At 42.1% G+C, this 12,852-nt stretch overlaps 1 pseudogene; it reads left to right on the plus strand.

The window, feature by feature from the left end:
• The window catches only part of LOC138820426 (tubulin beta-2 chain-like), a 42,981-nt pseudogene extending 38,177 nt beyond the window's left edge, over positions 1–4,804 (plus strand).
• The last annotated feature ends 8,048 nt before the right edge of the window (positions 4,805–12,852 follow it).

Below are 12,852 nucleotides of genomic sequence, written 5' to 3' on the forward strand. Positions count from 1 at the left end.
CTACAGCTGAGTATTCTATTTTATTCCATTCTCTGCTAACTCATGATAAAGAGGCTCTCTCCTAAATTCCCATAGATTTTAGAGTGCTGTGTGGAATACCAGCTATACACAAGTAATGAAAGCTGAAAATCTCAATGGGAAAATGGTGCCCTTCTATGGATATTCTGCATCATTCACTATAGTACTGAGCAGTCCCATATGCAGACACTATACATCCCATCACCATGGCACTGAGCAGTCTTGTGAACAGAGCCATAGACATTGGATCAATATGGCCCTGAGCAGTCCTGTGTGTAGACCCCAAAGATATCAAATAACCATGACCTTGATAGTTAAGCATGTGACCCCTACATTAGGATAAAAACCCAACAGTGAAGACTTTCATAGGGGAGGCTGGACGTGAGGGAAGTGTTTCTTAGAGGAAAGTGGCTGCTAAAAGATCTGAAGTGGGTGGGTGACATGATGGAGTAGGGTCTTGGAAAGCCTCTACTGAGAGGTATGTGGCCATGGTGTCTTCAAGGAGCAGATGTGTCAGTGTTAGGGAAGAAATGACTAAAAGAAGGATTCAGCTTGTTTCCCCTGTGGTCTATGGAATTCATTTGCTAGGAACAATCAGGATATAATCTGTGTATGAGAAACAAAGGTTTCACCTATCATCCACTCAATGCATGGAGATGTGACTCTGGTCCAGGGAAACCTTGTGCTGAGTGGCTGACATCACTAAGTCACACATCTGTGAGTACCCATCATGTTTGCAGACTCAACACCTAGGTATACCATGTATGATTGGAACAAACGCATTCCCGGTGTGTCCCTTGGGCACTGATGATACTCTAGCACAGGTTTGGTGGCAACACAAAAAGGGCTCAAGATAAAAGCATTCAGGATCCACCAGCTTTGGTGCCCAGGAAGCAGAAAAAAGTTCTGTTTTGAAGCAGGCCATCATGTTGATACTGAAAACCTAATAACTGAATCACATCTTTTGTCTCTATGATCTCAAAGAATGAGTTCATGGATGCAGAGGGAAGAATAAAACAGCAATGATTTATTGAAGAAGAGAATATCAAATGTCTTGCTAGACAGGAGGGGTCCTAAAGGAAGGTACTTACTGGGATGCTTTGTACAGGGTTTAATTGTCTGTAGGAGAGAGCTATATGACTCTCAAGGTCATAGGACAGTCTGTGGCCATATCCATCCCAGACCCAATCAGAGATGTCACACAGCTTGTATGAGATATCTGCATCCTTTAGCCCTTTTAATGGATGTCTGGTCCAGCAGACACCTGTGAGGCTCAATCAGGTCACTGTTCACATGGAAGTCTACTAGTGGCTCAATTGATAGAGCTTCTCTTCTAGCTTTGTGTTGTGTTGTGGTGCGTGTGTGTGTGTGTGTGTGTGTGTGTGTGTGTGTGTGCGTGTGTGTGGTTAATTGGAAATAAGAGTTCCAAGTACATTCCTTCCCTTCTGAGCCAACACTGAAGCATGATCCTCAGATCTCAGCCTCCTGATTAGCTAGGATTATAGATTTGATCCATAAACAAAGGGCTGAAAAAATAGTCTTTTAATAAGTTCATAAGTTCATTTAAAGAAGTATGAAAACAGCACCATTACTTAAAATTCAATCACCCCTCAGTATCCTCATGGAATGGGCTCGAGGACCCCCACCAATAACAACATCTTCACACACTCAAGTTCTTTATATAAAATAGTATTTGTATAGAACCTACAAATAATCTGCCACACACATTCAAGTGTCTCTACATGACATCATACTTAATAACAGGTACATGCTATGTAGCCAGTGGATTTACTATAGAGTACAGTACAAGTATATGAGAAGAAAATAGTGTATAATTATTTCCCTTGACAAGCCACATTTGGTGGAATCTACAGTGTTGGAATGTGCAGAGACAATAGCAGGTGAATTAAAGGTGAACCTGAAGATGAAAACTGGCAGGAATGGAGACGAGAAAAATGCGAGGAGGTGGAGAAGGAATGGGTTAAGGCCTGAGGCATTTGGAACTGGAGAAGAGGAGCCAGTGGCCCAATTAACAGTACTGGGGAAGGAAAAGGGATGAAGAGGAAGGATTAGTTCACATATATTTGTTCTTATCCTATCAAGATTTATTTAGCTTCCTTCAGAATTGAAGTTCTAAGAGAATTATCAGAATTCTCAAGTCCATTCCTTACTAAGTCAGAAATGGATTTCATCTCACAACAAGATGGTAATCACAAAAATATTCAACATCTCCATGGAAGTTTTAAAGGGTAATATCAATCAATGACTTGAATTACCTTGGCAAGGAAGACACCTGTAAGGATTTATGGGTGAGTAACTTTAAAAAACTCCAACAATGACAACTGGCTCTTAACAGCCCAACACTCATCATGAAGCAATGAGCTTTTCCTTCAATGTTGTCTTTTCCATTTTTTTTTTGTGAAGCAAGATTACCATATTGTTCCTCTGTAATTTGAGAGACAGTGTCAAGAAAGAGAATGCATAAGTTTGAATCACCTCTTGATGACAAGAAAGCTGAAGCAATTTGATTGTCTCATGACTGTCTCATTGGCCAAGGGGCAAAAAGGGTAGTCACAGTTGAGAGGCATTTTCCATCCACCTTCCAAATGCATTTCTACTTTCTTCTGCCTGTTCTGAATCCACATAAGCTAGCTTATATTGACTGCATCAGTAAAGACTGACTAGCCCTGGAGGATTGGCAGGGATGGGATGGTGTGCAAAAGGCGGAAGTGACCAGGAGGCCTGAAAAGAAGGGAGGGCTGAAGTGAGAGAACCACTGCTAATCTCCTCTTCAAAAAATCCCTCAATGGCTGAACCAATCTTTTCTGTTTCCATGTCTCAAATGCTGTAATTTCTGTAATGAATGCTGAGAGTCACTCAGAATCATAAGCTCTGCCCCTAAGTTTCTTGTCAATTATAGGCCTAAGTCAACTCTTGTCTCCACAGGCAAAAAATATGTTCCTCGGGCCATCATGGTGGACCTAGAGCCTGGAACCTTAGACTCAGTGAGATCAGGACCATTTGGCCAGAGCTTCAGGCCAGACAACTTCATATTTGGTATGTCATCATGGTCTATGGGTCCTAACATCCAGGCACTCCAGTGCTGGGCTGAGCCTTTATACACCTAGATATTGTCCTCACCTAACCCACCTATTCCAGTCCACTGGAGTCATGCCCCTGGCCACTCAGACAGCTCAGATCAGTGCAACTCTGCAAGCCCTCCATGACAAAGAAGCCTCTGAAGGGAAAGATCAGCAATCAGGGAAAGCCTCCAACAAGGTTTCAGCACTGCTGGTCATTTCAAAGGCCCGGCAATAAGAGAGAACTACTTCAGGACACCAGAAATCAAAGCATAGCTATGTGTGAGCAAGGTGCAGACAAGTGCTTGCAGCTTAGCTTTCCTATGATGACAATGTGCTCCTGTCCCTCCTGTGAAACTAATTACATTTCCAGTATTGAGGCAGGCTCTGTTCTTCATTTCTACAAGTAGTTGATTTGGGTTAAAATGTATCTTCCTCCACATTGTCTTTATTTCTTTAGAACCTGGGTGATTTGTAGGGTCCCAGATACAATGAAAACATTTCCTTTATTTCACCAAAGTTATCTAAATTAAAAGCAAAGGTTGGCTCAGAAGAGTCCTGTTGTCTTCACAATGCAAATGGCACAGTAAATATTCTTGGAGTGTGTGTCCCATCATGGCTTGTGTCTGATAGGCCAGAGCGGGGCAACCAATAACTGGACCAAGGGCTACTACACAGAGGAAGCTGAGCTGGTGGAGCCGGTACTGGATGTGGTGAGGCGGAAGTCAGAAAGGTGTGACTGTCTACAGGGTTTCTAGCTGGCCCACTCTTTGGGAGGTGGCACCGGGTCAAGCATGGGCACCCTGATTCTCAACAATATTCAAGAGGGGTACCCAAACCACACCATGAACACCTTCAGTGTCATGCCCTCCCCAAAGGTGTCAAACACAGTGCTGGAACCCTACAACGCGATCTTCTCTGTCCACCAGCTGGTGGAAAATGCAGATAAAACTTTCTGCATCGACAACAAGGCCCTGTACAACATCTGCTTCTGTAACTTGAAGCTGCCCACGCCCAACTATGGCGACCTGAACCACCTGGTGTCAGGCACCAACAGCGGGGATACCATCTGCCTGTGCTTCCCTGGCCAGCTGAATGCAGACCTGCACAAGCTGGCCTTGAATATGGTGCTCTTTCCCGCCTGCACTTCTTCATGCCTGGCTTTGTGCCCCTGGCCAGCCGTGCCAGCCAGCAGTACCATGCTCTCTCAGTGCGCGAGCTTCACCCAGCAGATATTTGACCCTAAGAACTTGATGGTCACCTGTGATCTCCGCCATGGCTGCTACCTGACAGCGGCTGCCATCTTCCGAGGCTGCATGTCCATGAAGAGGTGGATGAACAGATGCTCAACATGCAGAACAAGAACAGCAGCTACGTTGGAGACTGGATCCCCAACAATGTGAAGACGGCTGTGTGTGACATCCCCCCTTCCCTTCCCCCCCACCCCACCCCTACATAGACTCACGAGGTCGGCCACCTTCATCGGCAACAACATAGCCATCTAGGATCCCTTCAAGTGCATCTCAGAGCAGTTCAGTGCCATGTTCCAGTGCAATGCATCCTTGCACTGGTACATAGGTGAGGGCATAGATGAGATGGAGTTCACTGAAGCTGAGAGCAATATCAATGACCTGGTGTCCGAGTACCAGCAGTGCCAAGATGACACTGCTGATGAACAGGGGGAATTTGAAGAAGACTTGGTGTAGGAACTAGTTTAAGACTTCCCATTGCTAGCAGTGCAACAGGAGTGTCAGAGCCTGCCTACTTCTCAAATTAATGGTGCTTTCCTGAGTTCCTGTTGTCCTGGAGTGGGATCCTTGCTGTGTATCATTATGCACAGCCTTTCCTGTCAGAAACTCACTGGTGGTGAATGTAAAAATACAGATTTCTTTTAAATATAATTGTATGAAAGCCTTATTTATATAAATAAAGAAGTATACATTTTATACTCTTAGTCCTTATTCTTCTTAAGAATCCCTTTTATTCTTTCAATGTATTTGAAATATAAAGGTGGCCAGCAGGATTTAATCTTAGCAATATAGGACTGGTGCTCAAGAGGAGTTTCAAATTCATGGTATTCCTGCTATTTTGAAGAGGAGTATGACAAATGCCAATATTTTTTATTTTCCCTGGCCCAGTTTTAAAGTTAGCAATCTCTCAATAGCATGCCAGTAGCAAAAAAGCAGTTTGAAGAGAAAGAAAACTAAAACTAGATGTTACAATTTTCCTAGTACCAATTTGATGTTTGGAGTACTGACAGGATTGACGTTCAAGGCTTGTCTGGGCACTGAGGTAGCAGGGCCTCTTCCTCCTTTATTCTGACAGGACTGGCTATACCTGCCACCCATTACACATTCCTCTTTGGGAATGGAACCACAAAAGGCAGTTATGAATACTGGCCATTACAGATCTACTTCTCCTTCACACAATGATAGGTTCTTGTCTCATGCCCCATCAGAGGGATTGCAGTCACATTCTCCAGAAACTGTAGCAGGAACCCCGATCCCTGTGCTTACAGTTCAGTTTACAGTGAAGCAGAACTCACAGGATGAGTGCAAGATCTTGGTTGCCAGGGTAGTTTCTCAAGGCATCTGGCAACATTAAGGACAGAAGTGAGTCTAGCTCTTTGAGGGAGTGAAAAGCTGACCAGCCCCATAGTGTATCAAGAACTGCTTGATTCTGTCCTTCCAAGTGAAGGAGAGAAGGGGAGACATGGCCCAATGACCCATTCTCATACTCACTTTTCCAGCATTCAAAGCTATCTGAGGCCCAGGGGGAGTTGTAAGGACAAAAGGGATGCATGGAGCTAGCCTGTTGGGTATGGTTACTTTACATGAGTAAGATGGAAATCTCAATTGCTTAGAACCTACAATGGCCAGGAAGAGGTCGAACACTTCTGTTTTCACAGGAGGCCACATCAGTCAAGGGTTCTTTTTGCCAGAATCTTTCACTCTTCTTGCAGTGAGGCTTCAGGTAGGTTGTCTGTGCCAGGCATTCCTCCATGGCCACCAATAACCTGTAAGCCCCTTTTTATTCAGAAACAGGACCTATGGGAATTTAGCAACTTTTAGAAAGCTCTAAGGAAAAGATACAACTGGGTGAGGTGCAAGTTCCTTGCTGCTAGTAAAGTTGGGAAATAGTAATTTCCCTAAGCTTTCCTCTACCAGGCCTGAGGTTGGAGTAGGGTGGAGATGAGTGGGGTATAGATCTTTAAGCCAAGCTGATCTCACTCATTAGAAAGTAAACTTCCCCAGGGGGTGATCTGTGACTAGAAGCAAGATGTTTTCTGTCCTTGCCCCAAGGCATATCAAAGTGCAATTAGCTTCTAATGTGGGAGTCCTAGGGAGTAGGTGTTGGCCAGCAAATTGACATTCCTGGGTCTCTAGTACTGGAACTGATCAGGTTGGATGATCCCCAAACCCAACAAGGCTGCTGGGTCAGAACTGAAGGCAGGTCTGGCCAAAGCACTCTCACTCCTCAGTGGGTTAAGGATTGAGGCCAAGCTGTGATGGAGGTCCCACCTAGCATATCTACCAGTATTTGACTAAGAATATTTTTTAAATTTTATTTTATTTGTGAACATACTGTACAGAGGGGTTACAATTACATGGGCAAGATAATGAATACATTTCTTACCAAGCATTGCAGCCTCCTCCTTTGTTTACCCTTCACCTCCCTTCCCAGCCTCCCCCCTCCCCGCCCACCCAATCCTTCCCCATCTCGCCCCCACCGACATTGTAAACCTCGTTTTTGACATGACAATTTGTACTTTTCATTGTTGCAACAGGTCCACCTGAATCCTTAAATGACTTGTTTTTCCCCATCTCCTCCACAAGTTATACTGACATCAAATATATTGAAAGCGGGGGTTATACTGTGGGGGAGGGACACACAAAGCAACAAAGAAATAATCTTATAAATGCATTAGATACACATGCATGAAAGAAAAAAAACATTAAGATACCTATCTAAGGATTCATTTTCCTAACATAACATTATCTTACTTTTTCCACTTGACTCATACATATACTAGATATTACAAATAAGGGAAACCATGGGACCTGTGTTTCTTTGTGCCTGGCTTACTTCACTTAATATATTTTTTTCCAAGTTATTCCATTTCCTAACAAAGGGGGCAATGTCATTCTTTTTGATGGAGGCATAGAATTCCATTGTGTATATATACCACATTTTCTTGATCCATTCATCTACTGAAGGGCATCTGGGTTGGTTCCATATCTTAGCTATGGTAAATAATGCTGCAATAAACATAGTTGTGCTGGAAGCTTTAGTGTGATCTTGTTTGTAAATATTTGGGTAAATGCCCAAAAGTGGGATTGCTGGGTCATAGGGGAGGTCTATGTGAAGTCTTTTGAGGAACCTCCATACTTCTTTCCAAAGTGGTTGAACAAGTTTATATTCCCACCAACAATGAAATAAGGTTCCCTTCTGTCCACATCCCCTCCAGCATCTGTTGTTGGTAGAGTTCTTGATTTTTGCCATTCTAACTTTTGTGAGGTGGTATCTCAATGTTGCTTTGATTTGCATTTCTTTTATGGCTAGGGATGTTGAGCATTTCTTCATGTGTCTATTGGCCATCCTTCTTTCTACTTCAGAGAAGTTTTTCTTTAAGTCTTTAGCCCACTTATTTATTGGGCAGTTGTTTCTTTGAGGATTTGATACAATAGAATGGAAAAAAGACAGCCTCTTCAGTAAATGGTGCTGGCAAAATTGGTTAACTACATGTAGAAAACTAAAGCTATATCCTTATATATCACCCTGCACCAGAATCAACTCCAAATGGATCAAAGACCTCGAAGTCAAAGCAGACACTCTGAAAACATTACAGGATGGAATAGGAGAAACACTAGGTCTCCTTGGCTCAGGCCGAAATTTTCTGAATAGAGACCAGGAAACACAACAAATCAAAGAAAGATTGGACAAATGGGATTGCATAAAGTTGCAGAGCTTCTGCATGGCAAACGGCATAGCTAGCAAGATCAATAGAAAGGCCACAGATTGGGAGAAGATCTTTACTAGCCATACAACGGACAAGGGTCTCATATCTAAAATATACTTGGAACTCAAAAAATTAAATCCCCCAACAACAAATGACTAAGAATATTTTTTTGTTTTCTCTTAAATACTCATTTATGAGCCTTTTCTGGTGGCTTTGGATTATTACTTTACACTCTTGACAAAGTAGTTCTTGTTTCACAATTAATAACTCTTGCCTCACCCCTCAGAAAACTCTTCTTGATAATTATATAAGTAGATCACCATATATTTCTCAGGCATGGCTTTTGTTTCCTCCTAGCCAGAGGTCTGCACTCATTGCCACACAAGCCAACATTGAGGTGACTCCTATAGACAGGGTGATTATTTTGTCCAAATGCTAAGTGCAGCATCTCCCTTATTCTCATGTACCTTGGTAATTGTATCAAATACTTAATAGAGTCCTTGACTAGTATGATAAGCAAAGCTCTGGGTGAAGATGCAACTCAATGGTAGAGTACATCCCTGGCATGCACAAGACTCTCTGTTCAGTCCCCAGCACCAAAAGGAGGAAAAGGTAACAAATGTTAGAAAAGTGGGGCTGAAATTAGGAAAGCAACTCCATTTGTAGTAGCCCCACAAAAAATAAAATACCTAGGAATTAAGTTAACCAAAGAAGTGAAGGACCTCTATGATGAAAACTTCAAAAACGAAAAATGAAATAAAAACGGTACTTAGAAAATGGGAAAAACTCCCATGCTCCTGGATTGGAAAGATTAACATCGTGAAAATGGCAATACTTCCCAAGGATATCTACAAATTCAATGTGATACTTATCAACATTCCAACCTCATTCTTCAAGGAAATAGAAGAGGCAATCCAAAAATTCATATGAAACAATAAAAGACCCCGAATAGGAAAAATGCTCCTCAACGGAAAGAACACTGCTGGAGGAATATCAATACCAAATTTCAAACTCTACTATAAAGCCATAGTAATCAAAACAGCTAGTTACTGGCACAAGAACAGACCTCAGGACCAATGGAATTGAATTGAAATCCCAGAAATGAACCTACAGACCTATAGCCATCTAATCTTCGATAAGGGAGATAAAAAAATAGAATGAAAGAAAAACAGGCTCTTCAGTAAATGGTGCTGGCAAAACTGGTTAACTACTTGTAGAAAACTAAAGCTAGATACTTATATATCACCATGTAACAGAATCAATTCCAAATGGATCAAAGACCTCGGAGTCAAAGCAGACACTGAAAACATTACAGGATGGAATAAGAGAAACCCTAGGTCTCCTTGGCGCTGCCCGAAATTTTCTTAATAGAGACCCAGAAACACAACAAATCAAAGAAATGTTGGAAAAATGGGATTGCATAAAGTTGCAGAGCTTCTGCATGACAAAGGACATAGCTAGCAAGATCAATAGAAAGCCCACGGATTGGGAGAAGATCTTCACTAGTCATACAACGGACAAGGGTCTCATATCTAAAATATACTTCGAACTCAAAAAATTAAATCCCCCAACAACAAATCCTCAAAGAAACAACTGCCCAATAAATAAGTGGACTAAAGACTTAAAGAGAAACTTCTTTGAAGAAGAAAGAAGGATGGCCAATAGACACAGGAAGAAATGCTCAACCTTCCTAGCCATAAAAAGAAATGCAAATCAAAACAACATTGAGATACCAACTCACACCAGTTAGAATGGCAAAAATCAAGAACTCTAATAACAATAGTTGCTAGAGGGGATGTGGACAGAAGGGAACCTTACTTCATTGTTTGTGGGAGTGTAAAGTCGTTCAACCACTTTGGAAAGTAGTATGGAGGTTCCTCAAAAGACACCACATAGAGCTCCCCTATGACCCAGCAATCCCACTTTTGGGCATTTACCCAAATGTTTACAAACAAGACCACACTATAGCTACCAGCATAACTATGTTTATTTCAGCATTATTTACCATAGCTAAGATCTAGAACCAACCCAGATGCCCCTCAGTAGATGAATGGATCAAGAAAATGTGGTATATATACACAATGGAATTCTATGCCTCCATCAGAAAGAATGACATTACCTCATCTGTTAGGAAATGGAAAGACTCAAAAAAATTATATTAAGTGAAGTAAGCCAAGGCCAAAGAAACATAGGTCCCATGATTTCCCTTATTTGCAATATCTAGTATATATATATATGCGTCAAGCAGAAAAGGTCAGATAAGGAGATGTTTGGAAAATGAACCCTAAGATATGTATTTTATATGTTTTTTTTTCTTTCATGCATTTGTTTCTTACCCAATTATAAGATTATTTCTTTGTTGCTTTGTATTTGTATGTCCCTCCCCCACAGTATAACCTCTGCTTTCACTATATTTGATGTCGGTATAATTTGTGGAGGGGAAGGGGAAAAAGAAGTCATTCAAATAAGGATACAGGTTGACCTATTGTAACAATGAGGAAGTACAATTTGTCATGTCAAAAACGAACTTTACAACTTGCGGGAGGGGGATTGGGTGGGGGGCAGGGAGGATGGGAAGGGTAAACAAAGGAGGAGGCTACAATGCTTGATAAGAAATGTACTCACTATCTTGCCTATGTAATTGTAACAACTCTGTATAGTATTTGCACATTAAATAAAATTAATTTTTGCAGCAAGAAAAAACATAAAATAAAAATAAAATGTAAAAAAATAAAATATCAACAAAAACAAAAACAAAAAACAAATGTTAGGCTCAGAAGACAAAATATTAGGACTCATGGAAAAACACCCAGATTGGCACTGAAGAGTTGTGTCATGAGGGAACACTGGTAGAATGTTTGTAGCGGGAAAGAAGAGAGCCCCTTGATGTATGTACCCTTTTAGAAAGCAGAGGTAGGAACAGGGAATGAACTTCTTGTAGTCATCCTAGGCCGTGGAAGGAAGAAGCCCTGACATGTATGTTGCTCTAATGGGACCAGAGTCTAAAGTGGCACCACCATACCAGGCCGTGGCCCAACAAGAACAGGTTTGTCAGAAGGACCTTCTTGCATTGGAGAGATTTCTTTTGACCACTTCGGCCTTGTTAATCATATTTCCTTACGCTGTTTCCTTTTTCCTTCCACCTTGTCATACCTATAGCAGATCCTGTCCAGAAAACCCATTCTCTCTAATCTCATTCTCTAAAAGTCTCCCAGTTTAGAGCTGTACATATCCTAGACCAAAAAAGTAGGGGGTGGTTATTCTGTCAGACATAGAATTAAACTAAAAGGTATCTTTAAGTAGACTTTGACAAGGTTCTCATATGGACAGTGTTTTGTTGATTAGTCCTGGAATTGCGACCCGCTTTGGGTCTAATTCTGAGATGATAGTGGAAGACAACTGGTGATAGGACTTCACAGACCACTGTGATTTCAAAACCTTGGCAGGTACATCTCTATTCAAGGATGTGCTATCAGCCAACATACATATGTCTGTTACAGGAGTGATGACTGGGAAAAGGAATTTATTGGCGACAGAGGAGACCAGCCTTTAGACAAGTTGTTGCCTTTCAGTGTGAGGCAGACAAAGAGTGCCTATGGATACAGAGTAATTTCAGGAAGCTTCCCCCAAGTCTTGTTATCCACAAATCATCTGAGAATAACTGTAAACCCAGAGGTGAGAGACATGTGCTTTGTGCTTTTGCACCACTGCTTTGCTGCATGGCTCTTTATGCTCTTCTGAAACCTCCTTCTGAGCTGGTCCACAATGTTCCCAGGAGGTGGGAAGCAGAGGGGACCTGGCAGCTAGGCTGCTAATGACTCTGGCCACACGGACTTGGGGCAGTAGGCAAGTGCTGGGCATCTGCTGCATTCTAGTGGTATGTGCTCAGTGGAAAATTTTTCTCTTACTAAGAGCAATTCCTCTGTCCTTGAGCCATCTCCCAGGTCAGGATGTCTTTATCTGCAGAGGCTGAAGCTTTGCCATAGCTCTCATCTTGACAGGTGTCTTTCTGTTTTTCAATTTTCCCTTCCTTCCTTCCTTCCTTCCTTCCTTCCTTCCTTCCTTCCTTCCTTCCTTCCTTCCTTCCTTCCTTCCTTCCTTCCTTTCTTTCTTTCTTTCTTTCTTTCTTTCTTTCTTTCTTTCTTTCTCTTTCTCTCTCTCTTTTCTTTCTTTCCTCTCTCTTTCTCTTTCTTTCTTTATTCTTTGTTCCTTTCTTTCTTTTTTTTGTTGTTTTGTTGGTCATTGGTCTTGAACTCTAGGCCTAGGAACTGTCTCTTAGCTCTTCAGCTCAAGGCTAGTTCTCTATCGCTTGAGCCATAGTGCCACTGCTAGTTTTCTGGTGGTTTATTGGAGATAAGTATCTCAAGGGCTTTCCTGTCCAGGCTGGTTTTTAACTGCCATACTTAGATCTCTGCCTCCTGAGTAGCTAGGTTCACAGTCATGGGCCACTGGTGCCCAGCTTGACAGCTTTCTTATTCGTGCAAGGTAACAATGGCTATGTTGTGTTCTGTGAGGAGTTTCCCTATCATCCTACAACACTAATGGTCTTAGTGTTGTGGCAGAGCACACAGCAATGGAGCTTTCTTTCTTTTTTTTTTTTTTTTTGGGTCCAGTTGTGGGCCTGAACTCTGGGCCTGGGCACTGTCCCTCAGCTCTTCAGCTCAAGGCTAGCACTCTACCATTTGAGCCACAGCGCCATTTCCGGCTTTTTTTCTTTTTGCTTATGTGGTGCTGAGGAATCGAACCCAGGGCCTCATGCATGCAAGGCAAGCGCTCTACCACTGAGCAACCTTC

The sequence above is a fragment of the Dipodomys merriami genome, unplaced genomic scaffold (genome assembly GCF_024711535.1).
Source record: "Dipodomys merriami isolate MVZ:Mamm:240054 unplaced genomic scaffold, mDipMer1.0.p SCAF_882, whole genome shotgun sequence".
Taxonomy (NCBI): domain Eukaryota; kingdom Metazoa; phylum Chordata; class Mammalia; order Rodentia; family Heteromyidae; genus Dipodomys; species Dipodomys merriami.